The 25388-nt window shown below is 55.6% G+C and overlaps 1 long non-coding RNA gene across 1 annotated transcript; it reads right to left on the bottom strand.

The window, feature by feature from the left end:
* Positions 1-21180: 21180 nt before the first annotated feature.
* Positions 21181-24718, bottom strand: LOC309447558. The gene is made up of 4 exons (XR_014185632.1): positions 24591-24718; positions 24193-24314; positions 24016-24089; positions 21181-22821 (listed from the first exon to the last, which is right to left on the bottom strand). It is a non-coding gene; the product is annotated as an uncharacterized lncRNA (long non-coding RNA).
* Positions 24719-25388: the final 670 nt, after the last annotated feature.

The raw sequence follows: 25388 nt of genomic DNA, 5'->3' as shown, positions 1-25388 counted from the left end.
GCCTCTCCGGGGCCGGCTCTGCTGGAGCTTGCCCAGCACGTCCCTCTGTCCCGCCGGTGTCCCCGTGGGCGCTGCCCCCGCCCGCTCGGTCCCGCCGGCTCTGGCCGTGGAGTGTCGCGGGTGGCGCGTCCCCCCTCGGGTCTCGGGTCCCTCGGCTCCGCGCGCCGCCCGCTTCCCTCTTCTCTGCATTGAGATGAATGTTTAAACAGCACTTGTCCTATAAATCTCCCTGGGCGGCTTTCCTCAGAACAAATAGTTAGTGGGAGAACAAGGCATCTATTTGAGAATGACAGCGTTTCCAATCCATCTATTAGGCAGGTAACGGCTCTCTCCCGAAATGTCAGATCGACTCTTCATCTTCCGCCGGTGTCGTTAGCACGTTATGGCAGAATACGGTGCTGCCTATATTTATTTACAAGGAGAAAGAGTCATGGAGATTAATTGCATGGTTGAATATGCAATATGGTAAACAGTTATTTGGAAATGATTGTTTGTGTTTAATTATGACGTGCAGGATAAGTTTAACAGTCATAAATTTTTCATTGGATTGTAAATGCAAATACAAGCATTGCAATATATCAGGGAAACACATAAATCAGAGCCTCCCTTTGCAGCAGCCCCTACAGCATAACACTCCCATAGCATAACACTCCTATAGCGTAACACTCCTATAGCGTAACACTCCCATAGCGTAACACTCCCATAGCATAATGCTGCCATAGCATAACACTCCCATAGCATAACGCTGCCATAGCATAACACTCCCATAGCATAACGCTGCCGCAGCGTAGCGCTGCCGTCCCTGGGAGCTGCGGGCCCCGCGCCTGCTCCCCTGCTCCCCCATTCCCCTGTTGGGCACAATGAGAGGCTGATAGCGGCTGGTGAAAGGCAGCCTGCTTTAAAAGGCTTTCAGCAATCCTGGGAAATGTTGTGCATTGTTCTGGTTTTTCCCTTTGATAATTAACTAGCCTGGGCCGTGTAATTTTACATATAATTTCTCTTTTCGCCGCATGCGCGGGAGGCGTTCGGAAGCGCTCGTCCTGCCGGTCGGGACAGACCCCACGCTGCTCCTCGGCCTCCAGAGCCTCGCTGCATCTTAGGAGCAAACATTGTCTTTATGTCTGTCTTGGGCTCTGTTTTCGGGGTGATTGCTCTGCAGCAGGCATCTCTTTGGTGCAGAAAACCATTCTCTAACCAAGGTGAGACACGCTTGTCAGTAAGTGGTGGTGGTGCCGGGCAGGGTGGACAGGGTCAGGGTGCCCACGAGCCCCCCGTGGCAGCAGAAATCCACTGTACCAGCCGTGTCACCCGTGGCACTGGCAGGTGGGACACGAAACGGGTCCCCCGGCATTTCAGGGGTGCGAGCGGGTCCCAAGGCCGGCGTTAGGCGGGTCTTGAGCCTGGATGTGCCGACAGGGCCGAGCTCGAGCTGGAGGACACCTCAGGTGCTCCCGACCTTGTCATCAAACCTGAAGATGAAATATCTCCCCAGATGAGCTCTGTTTAACATGTTTTCTGCCTATTTTAGTAGCGCTATCGTAGCACACTGTGGCTGTGGTTTACGTGGCGATGGCGGAGGGACCTTCCCTGCATTTTACTGCCACTTTGGTTCCGGTGCCTGAACGGTGAACGATAATGGACTCACTCGCCCTTCAGAGACCTCCAGAGACAGTCACCAGTCACCCGACACGGCGGACGGGAGGGACGGGACGGGACAAAGCGCATAAACTGCACGTGGATGTTTTTACTGCTGCATATTGTCGCTCCATTTAGCTGTCAAGTGCCCCATTGTTATTCTCTAAGACATACGCATTCACTCCTTTATTCTTTGATTAATAAGATGTAAGAGGGAATTTATGGCCATTGGGATGCAATGACTCAGTTCTGGGGAAAGCTAATCCACTAAAGAAGAGATCACGGGTGGGCAGAGGCAATGTGGGGCTGGGAGCGCTGATTGGGGGAGCCCAGCAGCACCCCGATGTGGGGCTGGGAGCGCTGATTTGGGGGAGCCCAGCAGCACCCCGATGTGGGGCTGGGAGCGGCACCCCGATGTGGGGCTGGGAGCGGCACCCCGATGTGGGGCTGGGAGCGCTGATTGGGGGAGCCCAGCAGCACCCCGCTGTGGGTCCGGGAGCGCTGAGCCGCAGGTGCTGCTGTCTGAACCGCTTTCCCCGCGCCCACCTTGCGATTATTCCGTGCTGGTTTTCATTTCCCGACCCTGTCCCAGTGTCCTGTTGAAGGACACCTTTGAAATGAGGGATGAGCTATAATGAGAAGAGAGATGCAAATTAATCAAAGATGACACTAGAAATGATGTGAAACATAATTTCTTTGGCATAGTGTTCAGCTGTAAGGGGGTGTATATATATATATATGTATATGTGTGTGTATACACAAGCTGTCATTGCTCATCACTTGCAACTCTCCTGCAGGACGATACAAAGATGAGTGAATGGAGGTGCGGGGCGACCTCTGGAGTCACTTCAGAAGTTGTGGGTCCACGTGTCTCTCTTGGTTTCCTCTGTGATTCCAGGTGGAACCTCGGCCATCGCGGGTGGAGCAGCAGGTGCCACCAGCACCTTGTCCCCGAGGAGCAGGTGAGTGACAGTGACACACGCAGAGATGGGCTGGATACTATGTGTGTGTATGTATAATCTATATCTGTAAATCATATATGTTATATATGCTGTGTATTGTATATTTATAGTGTATATATACATGGGTGTATGTATATATAAATATATAGGTAGAAAAAGAGCATGAGAATATGCAACTGTATATATATATATATATATAGTAGTATATATACATATATATATATGTATTGTGTGTACTTCTGTATTTATAGTGTATACATAGTATGTGTTTTTATCTACATACATACTGCATGAAAGCCAGCCAGAGTACATGCACATGTATATACAAACATACAGATACACAGGGTGTGCATACAGAGTGTATAGTGTGCACATATCACCACCCTCAGCATGTGACTGCATGCATTTGTCTCTCTGTGTGCATCCCCTCTATATAATACATATTATATAACACATATTATATAACATATAATATGTAATTAGATATTGTATCTCACTATATCCATAGAAACGTACCCACAACTATACGACGTGTTATGTTCCTAGAACGTGTCTGCATATGTACACGTATGTTTTCATACAGACACATCCGTGTTCCACACATCGGGGTCAGTGAGGTCCCTCGCACGTGGCGTCACATGCCGCTCGCTGGCAGCCGCGGCACTGGCCCCGTGTCCCCACGGCCCTTCCCGTGTCCCCACAACCGTCCCCGTGTCCCCACAGCCCCACGTGTCCCCATGGCTGGCCCCGTGTCCCCACGGCCCTCCCCGTGTCCCCACGACTGTCCCCATGTCCCCGCGGCCCCCGTGTCGCGCGGTGACAGCGCCGGGCTCGTCTCGGCGGCTCCGGGACGCCGGGGCTGCCAGAACCCGTGTGGCCTGTGCGGCGTGGGGCTCGTTAGCGCAGGATGGTTCGTGTGGGATCGTTAGCGCGGCCTGTGTGCTGAGTCGCCCCTTTCTGTGCAAATACCACGGTAAAGAGACGTGACATTTTCTGGGCCGTTCTGCTGTATTAATAAGATCCCAAGTACAGGGCGACCTTTTCACAAAGGATTTGTAAATGCCAGAAACTGCATAAAAATCTCTTTCTCCAGCAGACAGAGGCGTCATTACTTTGCACTTCTTTCTTAAATGGTGTTTGCCTGCCTTTCCCCTTTGGTTTTTATCATCTCTTTCCCCTAAATGAAAGTAATGAAATCTGTACCGACAGGAACAGGCACAAGAGAGAGTGGGAAGAGTCCGGCGCTGGAGCCCCTGGTCTGGCGCAGCGGGCGCTCCCGACGGCCCAGCTCAGCGCACCCCGGCGCTGTGATCACCCGCATTTCCACAGCAGAGCTGCATCGGTCTGCTTTACAAATTATTTAAAAACAGAACACAACAAAAAGGCAAAATGCTTTTCATAAGCTACAGCTTAAAAAGGAAAAATGGAGGCTGACCGACCCCTTCCCGGCAGCGCAGTTACCGTTCCGACATTTCCATCAGCATCTACGTTTCACTCGTGCAGCGGGAGGCACTACCTCTTGTTCAGCTCACGCTGACTAAAGAGAGTAATTGGTCCCTGTCCTCTTTATTATGTCCCTCTAAGTATTTGCAAAGAGTTATCATGGCTCCCTCCAGTCCTCTTTTCTCATCGCTTAAAGATTCCCAATTCATTTTACTCTGTCCTCCCTGACCCTCCCTCCCACTCCCGCTTTATACATCAAATAACTAAGCCTAATTACTTTGCAGACATATCATATTAGGATGAGAATATTAAGGGGGGAGACGACAAAGTGCGCTGAAAAAGCAATCGCTCGAATTCCCGACTGACCACAGGCTCTCCCCGTGGGCCTGGGCGGCTCAGACCTGGGTGTGGGAGCTCTGCGGACCCCGCGTCTCCATCAGCTGCCACCACGCCAGCAGCTGAAGGCACGCGAGACATCACCGGGCATCACTGACCACCACGGGGTATCACCGGGCATTGCTGGGTATCACTGACCACCACCGGGTATCACTGACCATCGCCGGGTATCACCGGGCATTGCTGGGTATCACCGGGCATTGCTGGTTATCACTGACCATCACCGGGTATCACTGACCATCGCCGGGTATCACCGGGCATTGCTGGGTATCACTGACCATCGCGGGGTATCACCGGGCATTGCTGGTTATCACTGACCATCACCGGGCATCACTGACCACCACCGGGTATCACCGGGCATTGCTGGGTATCACTGACCATCACCGGGCATCACCGGGCATTGCTGGGTATCACTGACCATCGCCGGGTACCACTGGGCGTCGCCGCGCTGCACCGGGACACGCAGCACCGCGGAGACGCGGGCAGAGGCGCAGCATCCCCTCCTGCACCCTGTAACATTAAGACGGGTTAATTTGGCTTTACAAAGTGAAAATGTCAAGCTTCATTTATATGCTGGCACCCAGCGTTAATTACCTTTCCCTTTTTTAGCAGCCATTCTTGTGTTCTGTTTCTTCACTTAAGGCTGATAATAAGCTGTCCGTCTATATAACCATTCTGCCGACACAAATCATGATGAATATGAAAAGCAATAAAAAGCAAATCTAATGAGACATTGCTCAGAATGAGACAAAAAAATTGCACCACGTTCTTTAATCATCAATGTGCAAAGCCAACCGGAATAAATTTGTTTCAAGGAGACCTCATTTCTATTTAAATGTAAAGTACACTGTGATGTTTTAAGAACCACAGAAAACTATGGAGTTCTGATAAAGTATTAGCTTTGTAATCCCAGCCAAAGGAAGAAACCATGAGCAAAGAGCTCCCCCGACACTGCGCAGAGGCCGATGGCTTGTTTAGAGCTTCCAGAGTGAAATGCAGAAAGCAGTAGATCCAACAAGGTCTCTGGAAACTTCAGTCACTGCTCCGGAACTCAAGGACTCACAAAACTGCAGCAGCACCACCAGCTCTGGTAGAAAAGCCTCATTCTGACCTGGTGCTGTTGCAAATAAGAACATCGTTCCATAAAATCAGTGAGAGGTCGGGAGCAGCGTGAGCTGCAGCTCCAGCACCTCCCGGAGCCACTGCAGCGAACGGGCACGGAAATCGCTGCCGCAATGTTCCTCCTTTCCCCCCGCAGCCGTTCTCCCGCGCTGCACTGGGGAGCTCTATCTCTGCACCCATTGCAGAGTGAAATGTAAGACCCAGCTCCACTGAGATGACCCAGGTGGTTCAGAGCAATACACCAAACGCTGTGATTCTGAAGTGGGCTTTATACTGGGAAAACTATGAGATTTAGAGCAACAATGCCGTTCTTCGGGAACGAGAGTCAATTACAGAGCTCGAGGGTACCTGGAAATAAACAAAGGTGCCAAACTGTGTGCTGGTTGCTCTCCCCCTTCCTCCCCGCAGCCACTTCTGCTTCTCATGTGCTCCTCATGCGCCGTTCACACCCAAATACAGACAAACCGGGCGCGTTGGGGACAGCCCTTTGCCAGCGGAGGGGCGCCCGGAGCCGTGCCCGGAGCCGCGCCTGGAGCCGGGCACCAGAACGGCCCCGGCTGTGGCGCCGGGAGCTGCGCAGCCCACCCATCGCCTGCCCCGGCTCCGCGGCAGCTTCACTGAACACCACGTCCCGTGAACCGGCTCCTCCCCTGCCAAAAATCAGCTTACAGATCCTGAGAGTTCACAGGAGAAACCCGCCTGGGGCGCCTGTTCACCCTCTGGTAGAGATTGCAGGACGCACTCAGCTCCCAGTCCTTCCTCCGTTATGCACCGATAACATCATTAAGAAAACGAACTCCCAGCCCAGTGGCCTCGGAAAGTGGGGCATTAATAGGCATTTTGGAAAAGCGGCGTGAAGAAGGTGAGACTATGAATGTTTGCCTTGTGTTCAGGACAACGGGGAAGGGGCACCAGATAAATCACCAGCCACTGAGTAATTAAACAGTGAGAGTGTGACGGCCAGGAGGATAAATGGGTTCAAAAGGGATTCAATTAATTCAAAGGAGAAACCTATCTGTGGCTATTGAGCTCCTTGGTCCCAAAGCAAATTCGGGCTCAGGAAGTCTCTAATCTGCTAATTACTATCAACTGGGAGGCTTATTTGTAAGCACAGGTCACTTGGTAGTTGCCCAGTTCCTGCTGCAGACAGTACTGGGAACAGGTCTGGATGCTCTGATGTGGCCGCCCTTTAGGCTTGTGAGGGCTCGTCTTCCTTTATTTCTTAAATTATTTAGATGATATTTTATTATTGTAATAAAGTAATTGCACTGGCACAAGCTGAACATTAACGTTCGCAGTGTGGGTTGAGAAAAAACATTAAGCCTCCACACTGAAAATGATCCTCAGCAACAACTCAGAGTGTCACCGCAGAAGTTCCCTCTGCTCCTCCTCCGGCTCTTTTGAACCCGCGTGTCCCCACTGCAAACACCGACAGACACAAATCCGCATTCCCTCCCCAGCAGACCCCGGTCCTTGCAATTTCAGATGTGGTTTTGTTCCCTTGTTTTATCTGCATGAACAGTTTGAATGGTTTTATAATTTGCCTGTGCTTCCATTTTATTACGTCTGCCTTCCATCTGTTATGTTTATGGTTTATGTTCCCGTTCTCCTCTCACTAACGCCAGCGGCTCTACTGCAAAACCGATATTGCATCCTAGGAACTTATCACCCCACTCGAAAGATATATCTTGTGCGTGATGGCATAAGAACCGCCCGGGGAAGAACGAATGGATCTTTTGTTAATGATGTTCCCGTAGAAGAGCCCACGCAATAGTTGTACCTGCTGCAAATACGGTCTCGCTGCACTTTGCCCAAGTCGCGCTGAACGGCACAGAGCCCATTCAGCAAATGTAAAGAAGAACGTGGATACCCGTGAGTGTTCATCCTTTAGAGGAGGGACGACACCACCTCCTGTGTTTCTGGAGGGTAAAGGGCTCCCGCGCAGGGAAACCCTCACCCGAGTACCAGCTCCCACACAGGGGAACCCTCACCCGAGTACCAGCTCCCACACAGGGAAACCCTCACCCGAGTACCAGCTCCCGCGCAGGGGAACCCTCACCCGAGTACCAGCTCCCGCACAGGGAAACCCTTACCCGAGTACCAGCTCCCACACAGGGGAACCCTCACCTGAGTACCAGCTCCCGCGCAGGGAAACCCTCACCCGAGTACCAGCTCCCACACAGGGGAACCCTTACCCGAGTACCAGCTCCCACACAGGGGAACCCTTACCCGAGTACCAGCTCCTGCGCAGGAAAACCCTCACCCGAGTACCAGCTCCCGCGCAGGGAAACCCTCACCCGAGTACCAGCTCCCGCGCAGGGAAACCCTCACCCGAGTACCAGCTCCCACACAGGGGAACCCTTACCCGAGTACCAGCTCCCGCGCAGGGGAACCCTCACCCGAGTACCAGCTCCCGCGCAGGGGAACCCTCACCCGAGTACCAGCTCCTGCGCAGGGGAACCCTTACCCGAGTACCAGCTCCCACACAGGGAAACCCTTACCCGAGTACCAGCTCCTGCGCAGGAAAACCCTCACCCGAGTACCAGCTCCTGCGCAGGAAAACCCTCACCCGAGTACCAGCTCCCGCACAGGGGAACCCTTACCCGAGTACCAGCTCCCGCACAGGGGAACCCTTACCCGAGTACCAGCTCCCGCGCAGGGAAACCCTCACCCGAGTACCAGCTCCCGCGCAGGGGAACCCTCACCCGAGTACCAGCTCCCGCACAGGGGAACCCTCACCCGAGTACCAGCTCCCGCACAGGGGAACCCTCACCCGAGTACCAGCTCCCGGGCCTTGGCGGCAGCTGCCACAGCTCACAGGCCCTTGAGCGCAGCGCCCGCTGCAGGAATCCATGCAGCCGAAGATGCAGATTCCCTTAGCATCGTCTCCAGGGCTAAACCAGCACCTCAGACGACAGCAGCTGAGCCCCGCGCCTGCCGCAGTCTTAGGCCAGTTAAAATTTTCACTGATTCGTGGTAACACACAGTTTTTCTCCTGCTTTTGTAATTTTCCAAGCACAAGTATAATTGGCCCTGGCCTGCTACCAAGAGGTGTATTAAAACGGCGAGGAATGAAACTAATGATTGTTAAGAAGATCTAATTGCAAGGATCCCGAGTTGTTCATTACACGTTTATGGCTGCCAACCAGCAGCGCTCAGATAAGGGCCCGTGGGCTGGTTTAGCTCGCCAGGGCACCCAGATGTGTCTGGGCACAAGAATGGGAGGACTGAGGCAAAAATGAATACGGGGCTGCTGAACACCCCGCTGCGCAGCGGGAGAGACTAATTTGATGATGAACCTGTGAGTCCAATAAAAATGGCCATAATTTAAAATGTATTAAAAATATAAGCTGCCAAAGCATCAATATTTAAACACCATCCCCTACAGTGTCACCACAGATTTTGCAGAGAGCAGATATTGTTGAACATGAAGGTGACAAAAGATGCAAGAATAGCCTGAAATGCTGCTTTGGGAAAGTTGAATAAACTGTCTTGGGGCTAAATTTGCACTCGCATGTTCCCCCTCTCCCTGTTAAGACTGTTGTGAAACGGGCCTCCGGTCTCCCCGCAGGTCAAGTGACAACAGAGGAACACGGAGCTCACGTGCAGCCACGCTCAGCCGGGGACCCGCTGCGTGCGCTGGGACAGCCGTCCCGGGCAGGTCCCCAGAGCCCGGGCTGAGCGCTGTTTCAGCGCGGTCAGCGCTGGAACGACCTTTCTCCAGGGACACCGCACACCGAACTGCGCTGCACGGGCTAATTAGCACTTTAACTAGCTTCCTGCTACAGACATCCTTGCAGTAGTTAATCCAGAGGCCATCTGCTGAGGATAGTGCATTTATCACTAAGAATCTACCTATCTGCATCGTACTAGGCGTGCACATGCTGAATCTCAATCATCTTCACTTAGACACTCTATTATGTATACCATGAAATTTAACAAGGTATGTCCTATATGGGACTGTAACATTGCAGCTGTGTGGACTAATTAGATAAGACTCATTATTGTTCATTCAATTTGCATTTGCAGAGGCAGGGAGCTGAGTGCTGCCTGCTCTCGGGCTGATTGATTGCTCCCACTTTGCATTCATTAGGAAGGTGGCCTCAGCACAGTAGTTTTACAACATGTGTTTGCTACCACTTAACTGGATGTGCCAGTCAAACGCCTTGAACTGTGTCTCTTGATTAACAATATTTTGCAAATACGGCGCGGTCTGTTTGAGCGGCACGGCGGGCGGACGGCGGAGCCGGCGTGCCGGGCGAGCGCCGCTCCTGCCAAACCATCCCCGTCCCGCACGTCGAGGGTCAGAACCCAGCTGTGGCAGCGCTGGTGGGGTCCAGGATCAGCCTCCAGACCTGCTCTGAGCAAACACTCTCATCTTGCTTCAATTTCCCCTGTGTTTTAGTTTCTCAGATGGTGACACTTTGAGGAGGGAACTTTCTGAGCCTTCCGGTTGTGCTTCCCGGCTGGAGGAGCGTCAGAGGACACTGGCCCCGCAGACCCGCTGCACCACCAGCTCCAGTGTTTAATCTGAATGCAATCCTTCCTCCAACCCAAGCACTGACGGGCTGCTCAGTCAGTCAGGCCTCCCAGCCCCCAGCCCTCGTGTTTTATTTTTCACAACACTGCAAAACAAAACCTGGGAAATAGCTTTTCCTCGCAATAACCAGGTCTCCAGCAAACAGGAGAGCCGAGCATCCCGCCCAGCACCGCTGTCACCGCGTGTCTGCCATCCCCGTGACCCCTCACCAAGGGTGACCCCTCACCAAGGGCGCCACCTCACCAAGGGTGACCGCTCACCAAGGGTGACCCCTCACCAAGGGTGACCCCTCACCAAGGGCGCCACCTCACCAAGGGTGACCCCTCACCAAGGGTGACCCCTCACCAAGGGCACCACCTCACCAAGGGTGACACCTCACCAAGGGCGCCACCTCACCAAGGGTGACCCCTCACCAAGGGCGCCACCTCACCAAGGGTGACCCCTCACCAAGGGTGACCCCTCACCAAGGGTGCCACCTCACCAAGGGCGCCACCTCACCAAGGGTGACCCCTCACCAAGGGTGACCCCTCACCAAGGGCGCCACCTCACCAAGGGTGACCCCTCACCAAGGGCGCCACCTCACCAAGGGCGCCACCTCACCAAGGGTGACCCCTCACCAAGGGTGACCCCTCACCAAGGGCGCCACCTCACCAAGGGTGACCCCTCACCAAGGGCGCCACCTCACCAAGGGCGCCACCTCACCAAGGGTGACCCCTCACCAAGGGTGACCCCTCACCAAGGGCGCCACCTCACCAAGGGTGACCCCTCACCAAGGGCGCCACCTCACCAAGGGCGCCACCTCACCAAGGGTGACCCCTCACCAAGGGTGACCCCTCACCAAGGGTGCCACCTCACCAAGGGTGACCCCTCACCAAGGGTGCCACCTCACCAAGGGTGACCCCTCACCAAGGGCGCCACCTCACCAAGGGTGACCCCTCACCAAGGGTGACCCCTCACCAAGGGTGCCACCTCACCAAGGGCGCCACCTCACCAAGGGTGACCCCTCACCAAGGGTGACCCCTCACCAAGGGTGCCACCTCACCAAGGGTGACCCCTCACCAAGGGTGACCCCTCACCAAGGGCGCCACCTCACCAAGGGTGACCCCTCACCAAGGGTGACCCCTCACCAAGGGTGACCCCTCACCAAGGGCACCACCTCACCAAGGGCGCCACCTCACCAAGGGTGACCCCTCACCAAGGGTGACCCCTCACCAAGGGTGCCACCTCACCAAGGGTGACCCCTCACCAAGGGTGACCCCTCACCAAGGGCGCCACCTCACCAAGGGTGACCCCTCACCAAGGGTGCCACCTCACAGGGGGTTTCGTCTGGGTGATTCCAAACCGAGCTGACAGAGCAGCTGCAAGCCGGAGCCTGATGGACACCAAGCTCGGCCAAAGCAGAGGGAACGCCTTTGCTGGTGGCCCGGTGGGGCGGTCAAGAAGCTTCAGCCCTCTGAAGGGAACTGGGAGGTCACCAACAGAGGTGATGGACCAGGCTTGCGTTTTGGGGCCATTTCTGGGAGAAAGGCACGTTAACAATAAATCAATCTGCGCAGGTGTCTCCTGTGCCGGAGCCGCGGCCCTGCAGGGCAGCGGGGGCGCCCCCAAAGCGCCCGCGCAGCGGGTGACGCCGCCGCGGAGGAGCAGGGGACACGGGCTCCGGGGGACGCCTGGCACGGGGTCCGGCACCGCGCTCCTGCACGGGGTCCGGCACCGCGCTCCCGCCCGGCGCTGCGGCCACGGCGCAGCCCATTCCAGGGCCTTTCTCACCCAACGCAGCGCGGCCCGGCTGCTCACACGGGGCAGCTCTGCTGCCATCGCGCTGGCACATGAACTGTCGCTTCGGCTCATTCCAGTGTGAAACACTGACACTTTCTTCCTTTTTGCATATGCAATACTCACTGGGTAGTTCAGGTCTGTGCATAACATATTTATTCAACAGTAATCATTTCATTTCTGCAAAGAAAATATGCTGCACTACTCCTGCGGCTGACAGGCCCTGGCAGAAGTTGGAAGCCGAAGCTCCAAAAGGAGGGAGAATATGTTTACGGGCTGAGCCCCAGCTGTTGCAGCATCCTCTGCCCTGGCAATTATTCTGATAGGAAGAACCCCTGGAGGGTTATTTGGCTTGTGCAGGCGTGCGCTGTGTTCACAGCACCAGTCAGGGAGCAGACACGTGAACCTCCTAAGACATTTCTGCTTTTGTAAAGCGTTTTTTAAAAGGAAGAGGGTTCAGTTCTGCTCACACACCAGAGAGTGCTTGCTCCCATGGTAGCGTGGAAACAGGATAATGTAACAGTTCTTCTAACATTGTTTATTAGCATTGAACTGCCCCAAACCTCCCCTCACGGTACAAGAGGAGATCGCTACCCAACTTGAAGATGCAGAGCAGGGTAAGACACATTCCTACGGGAAAGGTGAATTATCTGGCTCCATACGTTTTTACCTAAGGAAAAAAAGGTCAGACCTCTTGAACCCGTTCACAGGGCTCCGTGGTTTGTGCCCGTGTCTGTTGTGCACCCAGTGGTAGAACAGTCTGCGGAGGCCGAGTCTGGGGTCCGGTTTGCTGCGGTGGCAGAACAGGGAGCGTTCGCTCCACTGCTGCTTTCAACGGTAAACGAGAATCCACGTGAAATTCAGCAGCACCTTGTGTCTTGCTGCTTTGCCTCAGCAATAATCACCGTCAGGACCGTCCTCAGACAGCACCGCTTGCTAAGTACACACAAATCCCTCGCTGAAGGGGAAAGCTCCCCGGGGACCAGCAATAATTTAGCCTGCTTGTCATCCAAGGGCTTCAAAGTACTTTAGAAGCATTAATTAAGCCTCCCGGCGTGTCCGTAAGATGGAGGTTTATCGTTTGCTTGGCGTGGGCAGCAGCAGGTCCGGGGCTCGGGAGGCGAGGACGGCGACGCTTCGGCTCGGGCGCTGTGGACCTGAGCGCCGCTGCGCCGGCACGGGAGGGAGGAACGTCCCCAGCGCCCCAGCAGGAGGAGGAGGGCGGCGGTGCGGAGGAAGGCTCCGGTCCCCAGCGCTGCTCCGGTCCCCAGCGCTGCTCCGGTCCCCAGCGCTGCTCTGTGTCCCCAGCGCTGCTCCGGTCCCCAGCCCGTGCCGCTCGGAGCAGGGCTGGCATCCAGCCCCGTCCTGCACCGAGACATCCTGCGCAGCCAGCGGGATTTGTTTCAGGTGGCTTCATGAGAAAATGAGTAAATCCCTGCCTGGGTTTTCACTTTTGAATCAGCTGTCCAAAATATTAAATATTTCAATTCCTTATTGCTTTAAAATGTTATAGTCATTTTTATATCTAGAAATGCACATGCTTTTTGTGCACAGGAAAGCTGCCAGCAGTTCGTCCCACCAATGGGGCTTTATTCACAAACTCATGAGTATGTAAGGCTGAATATTCATTTGGAGGGATTAATTTAACAGAGCTGATTAGAGATGAAATCAGAGAGCAGCTGAATGCCATTTGCACAATGCGGCGTTTGGCACAACTCGGGGCACTGCAGAAACGAACACCTGGACAACACCCGGCAGAACAGCCCGACCAGCAGCTGCGCTGGGGATGGACGGACAGACTGACGGGTGGAAATCACCCTCCCCGGAGATTGGCTCCGGGCTGCCTGTGGTAAACCACGAGCCTAAACCAGCAGCTGCCAGATGCCCCCTGTGAGCTTTATTACTGTTGACATTTCAGTTGAGGATGGTCTGTTTTGAAGAGGCTGTCTCCATCATTTCTACGCATTAATATGCTTGAGAAGTCCACCACTATGGGCAGAAATCAAATGACTCATCCAAAAATGGCCCCTCCACCCTGCCGTAACACGGCTGAGGCAGACAGACCGAATCCTGTTGCCATGGGCTTTGCTGGGCAGCGCCCGGTTTAACCACCAGCAGGGTGCTCATCCGCAGAGTCGTCCGCTCTGCCACGTGGGCAGAATCCGGTTTGCAAGTCACGTGCACTATGTGGAGAAAATCATCCACTCCTGCCCCTCAGACCGCAAACCGTCCCAGCCCCGTGCGTGCAGGAGAGCCGCCCCCTCCGGGCACGACGGGCCCATCGCCCGCAGGAGAGCCGCCCCCTCCAGGCACGACGGGTCCATCGCCCGCAGGAGAGCCGCCCCCTCCGGGCACGACGGGCCCATCGCCCGCAGGAGAGCCGCCCCCCCGGGCACGACGGACCCATCACCCGCAGGAGAGCCGCCCCTCCGGGCACGACGGGTCCATCACCCGCAGGAGAGCCGCCCCCTCCGGGCACGACGGGCCCATCGCCCGCAGGAGAGCCGCCCCCTCCGGGCACGACGGGCCCATCGCCCGCAGGAGAGCCGCCCCCTCCGGGCACGACGGGCCCATCGCCCGCAGGAGAGCCGCCCCCTCCGGGCACGACGGGCCCATCGCCCGCAGGAGAGCCGCCCCCTCCGGGCACGACGGGCCCATCGCCCGCAGGAGAGCCGCCCCCCCGGGCACGACGGACCCATCACCCGCAGGAGAGCCACCCCCTCCGGGCACGACGGGCCCATCGCCCGCAGGAGAGCCGCCCCTCCGGGCACGACGGGCCCATCGCCCGCAGGAGAGCCGCCCCCTCCGGGCACGACGGGCCCATCGCCCGCAGGGAGAGGCGAGGAGGCCTCCAGAAACCTTACCCAGAACGTGACCTTCAGCTCACTGTGTGATGGAAGAACAGAGCTGCAAACACAGCCAGGTTATGATCGCGTTTAACGTAATATAGAGTCTCACCTCAAGGCCAAACCCATTTTTGGATAACAGCTGCATCTGGCTCTTGACTGTGCTTCATCGTCCTGGGGGGACTGCAGCTCGTTCCAGACGAGGGGCTGGAGGGCGCCCCTGCGGCTCCGCAGCCCGGCATGGGCCCTGGCCCTCCCGGAGCAGACACCGCCTTTTGGGTTGAAAGTAACGGGAATCGGTGGCCTAAATGAAAGTTAAATGCTTTAATGCTTCTGTGGAAAAAATGCAAGAGAGCAAAGCACGTGTAAACAGCATCTGCCAAATCACGATTCGGAAAGAAAAACCTAACAAATACCCTGTAACTCACAAAGGGGAACACAGATAACAGTTTGCTGGCACTAAATAATGCTTCCACCATGCAGAATGTTGTCTTTTATCTAGATGTTTAGATTAGAACAGAAGTCCAGTGATTTTTGTCAGTGCCATTTGTTTCTCTGGAGAGAATATTAGAGCGCTGCTATGACAGAACATCAATAACGGGGGAGATAAATCCTCCTGAAGCGTTAATTTTCTAAGCACTGTGAGATCTAACATGCATCATCACTATACATCGGCGAGGGATAATGTGAGCAGGCACTGTAAACATCATCTACGAGTGAAACAACAGAATTCAAGTGGAATCTGTTTCTGAAAGAGATTTACATTTGGTAACAGGGACGTGGGTTCCGCTGTTTCCAATAACAACGCGCAGCCGACACGGCTCCCTGCGGCGGCCTCTCAAACAGCCTCCAGCAACCACCGAAAACAAGGGCCAGGGCTTCTCGGTGTGAACCAGCCCAGCCCGTGGTCCAGCGGCCACGGGAAGGGACAGGCAGGAGCACATGGGCAAAGCAAGTGCAGTTTAGTTCTTGTGGGTGGTTACACGCAAACTCCCCCTTAGTGTGAACGCAGTTCCCGGTGAAGAGGTGACTTGCTCTGCCGGCTCGACCCTGACCTGCAGCCTGGATGCCCCAGTCATTCAGACCTTGTGAATATTCCATTCCCGCCTGATTCAGGGCGAGCAGTTCTCTGGGTGCGCTTTCCTCACGCTGTGCTGAGGTTAAGGAGGGAAAAGGGCTCAGCCCGTGGAGCAGTGACCTGGGTACGGGCTCCCGACCAGAGCAGCGCGAGACACGAGCAGCTCTCGACGCGAGCAGCTCTCCTCCGTCTGTGTTCTGCGAGCTGCACCATCCACCGTCCCTGGAGCGGGGTGAGCGCTGCAGCCAGCCCTGCACTAACATTCCTTAAATTAATCAGTCTTGACCATCTTCTCACTCCTCCTACATGGGGTTTTCACTCCTGTGACTTTATCCTAGCAGCCCTGTTTATTATCAGTGTATTCACTGAAGCAGCAAATTGTACATGATTATTGGCTATTATTCACTGAGAGTGAAGTGATAAATGAATTATTAATTCTCATTATTAGCACTGTTGTCCTGTTGCCTGGAGACCTCACTGAAATCAGGACCCCGTTGCTTTAGGTGCTGCAGGAGCAGACAGGGAGAGACAGTTCTTGCTCCCCAAGGGCTCCCAGCCCCCGACGGCGCCGCCGCCCCGCTGCAGCCCCCGACGGCGCTGCCGCCACCCTCCTGCAGCCCCCGACGGCGCCGCCGCCGCCCTCCCGTCTCTTCCAGAGACAGTTCCCTCAAATCCACCACCTCATGACCAACACAGCTGAAGTTCTAGAGCCAGAGCTCTGCACTTGTGCTAAGGACATTCAGAGGTTTATCCCCGCTCGGTGACCGGCTCCAGCGCAGCACGGTTTCTGCTGTCCTGTTGTACACCAGTGTGTTTCGGGAGCAGTCAGGCTCAGAGAAATTCAAGGGCTCAGTGCAGGTGACATTAAAGAGGGTCCCTCTGGGTGCCAGCGGTACCGGGGGGGAGCAGCATTGCCACGCGGTCCCCGTCCCCAGACAAGGCACAGGCGAGTGCTGACAGGATGAAACACCCTCAGTCACACCCTCTTCCTTCTTGGGGAGCGCTGCACTAGCCATTAATTTTATTTAAGTTCTTTCTTGTATGGTGTTGTTGAACTAAATTGAATTTGTCCACTGGCAAATTCCCTAGAAACAAAGCTACAAGCGCACGGAGCCTGTGGGATCATCATCAATTCAATCCATACTCCTCTAGTGCAGCTGTGTTGTGAGACAGGGCTAGATACATCACTTAGACTGACGGGAGGAGACCTGATAAAGGCAGAGTGGAGGAGCACAGTCTCCAAACAACGGTCTGTTTCTCTGGGGAGGGATGTTACTAGCCCCCAGAAAACTATTTTAATTCACAGACGTCCACAAACGCCCCAGCAGGAGCCCCCTCTGCCGCGGGTGCGCGAGCCTCCGCCAGCGCGCTCCTCCCTCCAAACCCACACCCAGCTCCCTGGGCACTTCTGTTCACGCCCATTGTAAACGCCCTGGAAGCCGAGCAACTCACACACAAATCCCATTTAAAAATGTCTTTTAGCCTAGAGCCACACCTGGGGCACAAATCGGGCAGAGGGAACGCTGCTGGTGACGTTCCCGGTCACCGGTGCCGCAGACCCGCAGGTACCGAGCGCGCAGCTGCCGTAGCCGCGATACACGGCGAGCACGCCCGAGGGGCGACGGAGCCGGCGGTGCGGACGGGCACCGCGCACCCACCGCACGCTCTCATCATCGCATACACTGCCGATTGATAGTGGTAATGATACTTTAATCAATATTAATAACACTTAATATGAGCACTAAAAGGCCCCATTATTTTTGCAGTGCAAAGAGCTATGAGAAATAAATATCCCGTTCCACATAGTTTGCTGTTCTACACTCTAAGCAAAAGGTAGATAAAATAAGTGGCCAGAAAAACCCAATCAAAGAATAAGACAATATAATGAAAGAAGTTTTAGTCCAAACCAGCATCAATTCGGTGTTTCGCTGTTCCCCTGCCCCCCCTGCCCCAGGCACCTATTTCCAGCTCAGCCGCGATCTTGCTGAACAGACGAGACGTTTTTAACCTTTCTAGGCAAAGGCTTTGTGCAATCTGTGCAGTTCCTGCTGAGACAGACATAAATTCCACACAGGACACGTTTGCATATGCTAGGAGGCCTGGGTTTTAATATCACTATCTGCAATCATAAACAAACCACACTTCTCCACTCCCCGGGGTAAAGTGCAGAAATGAGCGTATCTGTGCAATGTGCAGGTGCCCTCCAGCAGCACCGCCGCCCGGCCGCACGCCCTCTGCTGCGGGTCAGCTGGGCTTTCCTAACGCGAGTCTCCAAACAAAACCAAGGCTGAGTATCTTCTGCACTGCGGCCCTCGCTGCCTGGCTCCTGTGCCACAGCCAGCGCTGGTTTGCAGCAAGACGCAGCGTCTCGAGGCACGTACCGCAGTGAGATGTTGATGTTCGGCTAGGACAGCACTGCAGAGCCTGCTGGACTCTGCACCCAAAAGATGCCCCGAGGTTCCTCACCTATCGAGTCTGGTCACGAGAACACTTCACACCCCCCTGAGAGCACATCAGTCCTTACCCGACACCCCCACCGTGACCAAACACCAACCACCGCTCCGCTGTTTCTGTCACCAACAACCACCTCTTGCAGCTGAATAGATTTATCCATGGTCATTTAATTTCTTTGGCATTTGCTGGTCTGTGGCTCAGAGGTTTGTTTGAACCTCACGTCCAGTACCCGAGCCAGGAACCTGAAACGCTGCAGCTGCGGGGAGAGGGGAGGAACCCCCGGCGGAACCGGCCCGGCGGAACCGACCCTGCGCCCCCGGCGGAACCGGCCCGGTGGAACCGGCCCGGTGCCGACCGCGGTTCACGAGCCGAGCAGCGTGATGGATAACTCTGGAAACCCACACACACAAATAAAATGAGAAAGGCGCCTTGAAATACGTTGTGGCAGGAAAATGAATGATCTCTCTGTCAACCATTTCAAAGCAATCCAGTAATGTGAACAATCAGAAGTGAAGAAAAATCAATATACTTCTCATGGTGCAGAAATGGAAAACAAGCCGGATTTTACTCCTGCAAAATCCATGCAAACAAACCCCAACAGATTAATCCCGCCTGTCAGTGAACGCGGCCATTTCTTCGGAAACGGAACCACCTCCAGAAGAGCGGCCTCGGACAGTTCTGTGTTCGGTGACATCTGGTGTCAAACCCCCCCGGTGTCAGTGGCACACAACTGAGTCTTTACACAGTAGTTATGAACAATTGTGCGTTATTTCCAATAAATTTAATTTGTTAAATAAAAAATGCACCAGGAAGACATCAAGCAGGCAAACAGAGGGAGAACATGCCAAATTCTGCCCAATCTCTGCTTCTCTGCCTCATCTCCAGAAGGTGCAGTGGAGAAAACCATCCCCGTTAAAAGCAAAGCAATGCTGCTCTGCTCAACAGACAATGAGAGGCGTGGTTGGAGCGTCCCAAAGCGGCCATTTCTATACCCAAATCACAACCGAGTTCTGGCGGCAGGTGTCAGAGGTGAGGTGGCATCAGGAGGTCCAAGTACGACATTTCTGCGGTGACTCGGGTGTGGGTCCTTCCCAGACCGGGCGCGATGGAAACTGCGTGGGGGGGTCACAGGGGACGGGTGGGGACAGAGGGTACGGCAGCAGCGCAGTTTGTCACGCTGCCCAGCGCTCACAGGGCAACACAATCTGTCTCACCGGTCTCCGCTCCACGCGTGCACAGAAAGACAGATCTATGAGTTTTCCTTTCCAAACTTTCCTCTCCTATTGGGCATGTGAAACACAGCCAGGAACGCCATGGAAAGTAAAGACCATGGCCCTGGCTGTGAGACGATGGGAACTGCCAGACCTTTAGTCAGCTCTTGACACTCAGCCAGACCTTTGTTTGTCATTTTCGAAGTACACAATCGTTCTGTGACGTCCTCCCCGCATCTTTCAGTGGCAAACACGACAGGCAGCTCCGCCGGGCACGGCGCCGTCCCGCGCCGGCTCCTTGAGCATCGGCACAGCCGGTCACCCCGGTCAGGAAACCGGGACCTTCCACAGCCCGGGCTGTATCAACATGGACACCCAGCCCAGAGGGCGCACGCGTCGAGGGCTCTGACCTGAGCAGCGGCCTCCACCGGCATTGGGGACGGTGACCACAGGGACACTCACGGCAGCCTCCACCGGCATTGGGGACGGTGACCACAGGGACACTCACGGCAGCCACCACCGGCATTGGGGACGGTGACCAGAGGGACACTCACGGCAGCCACCACCGGCATTGGGGACGGTGACCACAGGGACACTCACGGCAGCCACCACCGGCATTGGGGACGGTGACCACAGGGACACTCACGGCAGCCACCACCGGCATTGGGGACGGTGACCACAGGGACACTCACGGCAGCCACCACCGGCATTGGGGACGGTGACCACAGGGACACCCGTCCCCCGCAGCTCTCGCAGGGCAGTGGTCCTGTGTGCAGTGTGGAAAGTGAGGGGACGCTGGAAGAATTGCAAACAAGCCTCATTTGTTCCTTCTAGTTGGGAAAAAAAAAATCTTTGAAATTGTAGCATTTGGTAAAGATGCAAAGGAAACTGTATTAACACCGTGAAAACAAACCTGCCTTTTTCAGCTTGCCGCACGCTGTTGGTGCTGAACTTTGCCTGATAGCAGCTGTTCTGTTTTGGAGAAGCAGTTTTTGAGGTCTCTTGCAGCACCTCCAACATTGCAAAAAAAAGGGAAAATCTTCCCATTTTAGTCAAGCACGTGAGTTCCAAGCTCCTACAACTACAGGGATTTATATTTGTTTTACCTCCGCAATCTACATTCCGTGGTGCGCTGGGGTTTCATTTTCCGAGGCAGAGCGATGGCGGGTGGCCGGCAGAGCCCGGCTCTGCCGAGGCGATGCTGCCGCTCCGTGGCCCCCGCGCCGGCGTCCTGAGCCGGCCCCAGCACCACCGAGCCCCGGGGCCTGTGTCCGCTCACTGGTCCTGAGCCGGCCCCAGCACCACCGAGCCCCGGGGCCCGTGTCCGCTCACTGGTCCTGAGCCGGCCCCAGCACCACCGAGCCCCGTGTGTCCGCTCGCTGGTCCTGAGCCGGCCCCAGCACCACCGAGCCCCGTGTGTCCGCTCACTGGTCCTGAGCCGGCCCCAGCACCACCGAGCCCCGTGTGTCCGCTCGCTGGTCCTGAGCCGGCCCCAGCACCACCGAGCCCCGGGGCCTGTGTCCGCTCGCTGGTCCTGAGCCGGTCCCAGCACCACCGAGCCCCGTGTGTCCGCTGCCGGAGCGCCACGCTGCGCGCCCACGGGCTGTAGATCAGCCAGACAGCCCCCAGCCCCAGGAGCGACAGCGGCCGCCCCGGCGCAGACAGCAACAATCGGGCAAAGCGCTGCCGAGCACCAGAAAATCTGAGACGATGGATACACGTTTCAGAGCCTTTTCCAAGTGTTTTTTATTTCCTTTCCTCAGTCCTCCCCTTTTCTTTTTACAGCCCCTCCTCTTCACTGTCTCCTATCCTCAAGCAGCAAACTGAGATTACAGAGAAGACATCTGAACAAACAGCCTCTCCTGCCTTCCAAAATAAACTCTAAAGCTCGTCAAAGTAGCTGTAAACATATCGTTTTCATATAGTGCATACTAAGGGATGAGCTACAGCAGGGCCACATAAAGCACTTCTGGTGACACAGATGGAGCCATGGAAGCGCTTCTGCAAACCCCGCGGGGCGCGTCCCGCTGCGGGCAGGACGGCAGGAACGGCTCCGCCGCCCCGCCGGGAACAGAGGAACCGCTCCGGAGCATCATCTCCATGGCGACCGCAGGAGCTTTCCCGGAAAACACGCGGTTTGGGCACAAGTGATGCAGGAAATGAAGCAGCTGCGGAAAAACCTTTTTAATTATTCAGCTGGAACAAACAGTCAAAAGCGATGTTTCTAAACCAATGGGCAGCAATAGGATCCTCCCTACGCGCTGAGCGCCGGCTGTGCCACCCGCAGCCGAGACCTGATCCTGTTTTAAGGTAAAGGGCGTTTGTCCTCGGGCTGACACCACCAGCAGAAAGTACCCTGACGTCCCCAAGGGCGTGATTTCCAAACCCCCCTGCTGACCAACGTCACACCTCGATCCTAACAGCATTCTGAGGCAGAAAAAATGGCAACACCATTTCCAGGAATACAGCCAAACTCATTAAACTAATAAAGTAATGTAAATAGCACAATGACTGCTTTTGCTGTATACAGCACCAAAGTCCGTAAAGCTCATCTGAAAACTGTCTGGTTGCTACCTGTAAGGATGCCGTGTTACAGCGGTGCAAACCTCGCTGCAATTATTAAAGGTGAAAAATTCTACAGCTAAGTATAGTTGCCATTGTACTCATTGTCCAGCAATATCGCAACAAGAAAGCCATTCTCTCTTTCCCTTGCATTGCTTACACTACTCATTGCTTTGTCATTCCTGATTTTGCAGGAGCTTTCTGCAGAAGGAGCCCTGGCTCACACCTGGAAAGCATAATGCACATGAAAAGCACTGCTTAAATAAGGCAACTGATGCATGGCAAGAGAAACACCAAATTACCACCGAAATGCTGACAGTGCAAGCAGGTCGGCAGGCAGCGGTGAACTGCGCCCCTGCACGCGTCGGCCGTCCCCACCTCGGGGGCTCTGACAGCTTCCATGAGCTGATAACTCAGCTGCGCAGCCTGGACACACTCATCGTGTTTTCTGTGGTAACTTCCATCGGCCGCTGTGGTTTGTGCGAGAGCTCTGTGGGCAACGGGCTGGAAAACCTCAGCGCGCAGACCCGGCCGCGGTGCCGGGACGGCCCGGAGCGCCCACCGGGCACCCCCACCCCCAGGCAGCACAAGCACCCGGGGAGTCCATCCCGAGAGCAGCTCAGCGGGAACCTCAGTAACCGGGAAAGAGGAACCATCGCTTTGCCAAGGTGGAACGGCCGCCGCCCAGCGTTACCCAGCGCCAGCCTGGGCTGGGGAAGCAAGCGGAGGATTTGCTTTCATTCCTGCATTCCCAGTGCCACCTTCTGTTCAGAAGAGGAAACCTCCGTTTCGGGAGCTGCAAGGAATGAGGCTGGAAGGTTCTTGCCCACCCCCGCGGGAACACAGTACCTACCGAAATTAAATACTGAAAGATTTACATTTGCAGTAGCTCAACAGCATACTGAGCTGTGCGCCTCAGACACCCACATGTGCCAAAAACTTCTAATTTTACAAGGAAAGTACATCAGCTTCACATTTTTCATAAATCCATACGGCTTCTGGGATGACAGGCAATGGATGAGAGAAATAAACATCAATTATTATTATTAAAAAAAAAAAAAACCAAAACCTTGAGACCTTTTCAGCAGGCCGATGTAGATTAAACCTGCCTTTTCCTCCGCACCTGCACTGGGGCGTTACAAATTCATATGCTGGTTTTATGCATTGAAACAGTTGTCACCTCCATGTCACGTCCCAACACTTGGCTTCTGGACTTCATGATTATGCACCTCAGTCTGCGTGTAAAGGCCTCCCGAGCTTGCAAATAGTTTAAGCCAACCTTTTAACACACTGCAAGACAAACGCGTTTGTTACAAAGCACGTGTTCTCCCTCCGTTGAGGATTACGCATACATCGCAGGAGCTAACGACTTCAACACAGCTTCCCAAAACCATGGGGTTTTTTATATGTACTTCCATACCATCATTGCTGAACGCCCTCACAGCACACAGGTGTCAGCGAAGCTCTAGCACGGCCGTGCCCGTTGAGCCTCACGGCAGCTTTGGGCAGCCAGGGCCCCCCCCGCGTTCGCACGGAGCGCGGGCGCCGCGCCGTGAGCCGCCTCCTGCCGCCGGGAAGCTCCGGGTTAAGAAAACAAGAGGCTGGTTCATGTGCGAAAGGGCGCAAGTCAGGGTGAGAACACGAGAGCGGGGCTCCAGGTGCGTGTCCAGACCACAAACCCGCATTGCTTAACGCGCCGCCCGCAGGGCCTGGCGCTGCCTGATGGAGACACGCGGCTGCCGCGCTCCGGAACAGCGGGAAGGGGACCCGGGACAGGCGGCCCCGCCGCGGGAACGGCGGCTGCAGGGGGATCCCGGCCCCGCCCCGCGCGGCGCCCCCCGCCCGGTGACACGGGACGCGGCCAGCAGCGCTAAACCCAGCGCCGCCGCCCACCAACCCCCGCGCCGCCGCCGCCCACCAACCCCCCGCCGCCCACAGCAGCCTCTCCACATCCCTTCGTAAAGAAAATGGGTTTAAACGGATTACTTACTGCTTCAGGTGCACTTCACTGAGACCGTAGAGCCAGACTACATCCAAGCAGATAAAATACGGCAGAAACTCAGCCTAGAAACCAGGAAAGGCTTTTTTAAAGTTCAATACCTTCCCTGAGCCCCAGTGCAGCAGCACTGCCTGACCTCGCTGCTGCCCTCCAGCTGCCCTTTATCACCTCGTTAGCGGGTTAATTGGGCCACTCAGCTGAGTGCAATTTGCCACCCGAGGCTTTTGGCCTGTGCACGTTCCCTCGCAGCTTTCCGGTTTGCAATGACTTGCAAAGCAACACTCGGTGTGCTGGGAAGGAAAAGCTGTTTCATTAAACCTTCTATTGCAATAAGAGTTATTAAGAAGTTATTACATGTGTTATAGATTCACAGGCTGGTTTGGGTTAGAAGCACCTTCAAGATCATTCCGTTTCCCCCACCATGGGCAGGGACACCTCCCAGCAGCCCAGGTTGCTCGGAGCCCCGTCCATCCCCAGCTGCTCCGGGCAGCCTGTGCCAGGGCCTCCCCTCCCGGGGAACAATCCCTTACATCTCACCTAAATCTCCCCTCTTTCAGTTTAATTACCCTTTTTCCTGTCACTTCAGGCCCTGGTAACAAGTCTCTCTCCAGCTTTCTCATAAGCTCCCTTTATATATTGAAAGGCCACGATAAGGTGTCCCGGAGCGTCCTCTTGTCCGGCCGAACACCAGCTGTCCCAGGAGGGCGGGGAGCGGGCGTCGCAGGCGGCTGCGGGGACCCGGCGGGGCGGGGGGAGCGGGGGCGCTCGGGCCTGCAGTTCAGCCTGGGGGCACTAGAGGGCAGCTGGTCCCCGGTGTCCCCGCTGGTCCCCGGTGTCCCCCCTCACCGCTGGTGTCCCCGGTGCGCCCCCCGTCCCCCGTGTCCCCGCTGTCCCCGGTGTCCCCCCTGTCCCCGGTGTCCCCCCTCAGCGCTGCCCCCAGCGCGGCTGCTGCTCCGCTCCGAGCGCCCGTGCGGTGTCACAGAGACCCCCCATGAAAACAGCTTTGAAATGTGAGAGGGTTTTTGTCTTGGGCAGCACAGCAGATACTTTGCAGAGAGGATTGGATGAGGACATCATTTCCGACCCAGTGTAGCGGAAACCTCATGCCAGGGCGTTTGGGGCAAAGCTAAATTTGCCCCTTAGCTCAGTGGACTCCAGCGAAACGTCCCGCAGCCCCCCGGCGCTTGCGGGGTCACTCCTGCCAGCCGGGCCTGGTCTCACACGTCCCTTCAGCAGCCTGGCCAGCAGCGGCTCCGGCTCCGTGCCCGTCCCTGTGCGGTGGCAGCAGCGCTGGGTCCCGTGTCTCTGCCGCTGGTCTGTTCACGGGCAGAAGCTCCTCCAGCCCCTGGCTGCTGCTGCTCCTC

Source organism: Streptopelia decaocto (genome assembly GCF_964273445.1).
Source record: "Streptopelia decaocto genome assembly, chromosome: 18".
Lineage (NCBI taxonomy): Eukaryota > Metazoa > Chordata > Aves > Columbiformes > Columbidae > Streptopelia > Streptopelia decaocto.
Note: the sequence above shows the minus strand (reverse complement) of the source record. Positions and strands in the feature narration are given on the sequence as shown.